This window comes from Benincasa hispida, chromosome 6 (assembly GCF_027475165.1).
Source record: "Benincasa hispida cultivar pf3 chromosome 6, pf3_genome.v1.1, whole genome shotgun sequence".
Lineage (NCBI taxonomy): Eukaryota > Viridiplantae > Streptophyta > Magnoliopsida > Cucurbitales > Cucurbitaceae > Benincasa > Benincasa hispida.
This window is the reverse complement of record NC_143483.1, coordinates 27,430,169-27,432,445: the sequence shown is the minus strand read 5'-3', so window position 1 is coordinate 27,432,445 and position 2,277 is coordinate 27,430,169. Positions and strand designations below refer to the sequence as shown.

Sequence of the window (2,277 nt, the reverse complement as noted above, 5' to 3'; positions counted from 1 at the left end):
ATTCATGTGGAGACATGCGACTAGAGGCAATTTACATATGATCGGACCACGAAAGAGTCACTTTTCTTTCCAACGACTGTATATTGTTAAAACTGACTATTTCAATTTGATGAGGTTTCTCGATCTCAATCCTAAGCTAACTATGAACTCCTTTTTATTTGAGATTATCCTTTAATCTGCATGGGTGAGAGTGACTCAACATTGCCACTCAATAAGCCTCCCATTTTAGGGGTAAGACTAGATAGATAGCTGAGGATATAGTCCTGCAAAATTGAATTCACTCAGACCCATTTCAGGGTTAGTAGGTAGGTTGTTCCCTTAAGTACTGAGTCCTAGTTTTCAACAAGGGGCCTCGCTCTCTCTATTGCTAAGAGGAGCTCAGTTTATTGGTAGGACCATAAACTAATTGTTCATTAGCAGATCAGCGGAGACTTGGAAAGCAAGATGTATTATAAGGGTAAAACGGTAATTTTGACCGAGCTATAATACGAATGACCTAAGAATGAACAACTTACTGATTATGTTTAAATCAAGGGGACAGAAATATATATACAGTGAGAAGAGTTCAACTACTGAGCTATAGTGGAGTGTCTCGGTAGTAACGAATATTGATCAACTCGATGAAAGGAGTTTAACCAATTAATCTCGTATCTTTGGAGCTCATGATCTGTAAGTCCATTAGGTCCTTTTACAAACTTGTAAAATGATTAAACCTTAGAATAGCGTGTTGAGAGAATTTGAAATGTTCAAATTCGGTTTAGGTTTGGATTATTATATTCGATATAATTAAACATTTAACTAAATGAACTAAACGGATCTAGAGAGTTAAAAATATTTAAACGTGATTTAAATATTAATTACATGAATAGGGATTCATGTTTGTATCAGGTGTATTTAATATTTGATATAAAATTAATTGTTGAATTCATTAAATTTATTAATTAATTATTTAAAATAAATTTGAATTTGAAAATTTCGAATTCTAAATCAAATTTCTTTTAAATTCAATTTTATTTTATCAGAAAATAAGTGGATCAATCTACCCAAAACACAAAAAGGGTATGATGCAATCATGGTGGTAGTGGATCGTTTCAGCAAAATGGCCTATTTTCTAGCATGTAGGAAAACGAGTGATGCAGTCTATATTGCTAACATCTTCTTTAGAGAGGTAGTTTGTTTTCATAGAGTACCTAAATCAATCGTCTCAGATAGGGACGTGAAATTCCTTAGTCATTTTTGGCGTACTTTGTGAAAGAAGTTTGACACTAGCTTGAAATTTAGCACCACTTCACATCCACAAACTGACGACCAAACAGAAGTCACCAATAGAACCTTGGGAAATCTTGTACGATGCATACGTGGATCGAGATCAAAGAAATGGGATTTGTCCCTTGCTCAATTGGAGTTTTCCTTTAATAACATGAAGAATAGATCAACGGGAAGATGCCCCTTCAAAGTAGTATACACTCAACCTCCTAGACTCACATTAGACCTTGCCAACTTACCCTCTTCTGTGGATGTTAGTTTTGTATCGCTGGGAGTGAGCTCCACGTGGTTTGTACTTGATAAGGTGGTCAACTCTATATCGATAGTTCTAGTTCCAGCCTGAGAAGAAAAACAAAAAATGAAGGGCGTAGAAATAGAGAGAGAAAGAGATGATGAGAATATAGAGATAAACAGCCAAAAAACAGCTTCAACTAATTAAAATTTATGCTATTCCTACAATATTCAGAAGTAGTAATCAGAAAAAATGATAACTAAAAATCTCTATCCCCACAATCTGAATTCAATTGCTTTCCAAGGCATCTGGAAAGAGACATCACTACCATTTGGTTTTTTGTTTTCATTTTGTAAAAGAACGCCTATACACACACACACCCCTTTCACCTATAAATTTTTTGCTCAACTATCTACTCTCTACCAAAACTTTCAAAACCCAAGCCATTTTTTTAAAACTTATCATTATTCTTTTTTTTTTCTTTTTACCATTGTAAGAAATCGAGCAAAAACATGCTTAATTTTCAAAAATCAAATGGTTACCAAATGGGCTTAAACAACCGAAACTTACATCAACTTTCCACGTTTTGTTCTCCACCTTCACCTGCAGCCAAAAGGCAAGAGATGATCAAATACAAGAAACAGTCATAGAAAACAAACTAATCACACAATTCCCCAGAATAAAAGCACAAAAACAAAAAGTAAGAGCCTATACTTTCTCCGCACTGGCTCCGAACATCTGCCGGATGAGGGCCATGACTAGGGTTTTCTTTCCGGAAC

At 35.0% G+C, this 2,277-nt stretch overlaps 1 long non-coding RNA gene across 1 annotated transcript; it reads right to left on the bottom strand.

The window, feature by feature from the left end:
* Positions 1 to 1,527: 1,527 nt before the first annotated feature.
* LOC150035568 (uncharacterized) lies at positions 1,528 to 2,277 on the bottom strand. Its single transcript, XR_016530021.1, has 3 exons — positions 2,213 to 2,277; positions 2,069 to 2,101; positions 1,528 to 1,605 (listed from the first exon to the last, which is right to left on the bottom strand). It is a non-coding gene; the product is annotated as an uncharacterized LOC150035568 (long non-coding RNA).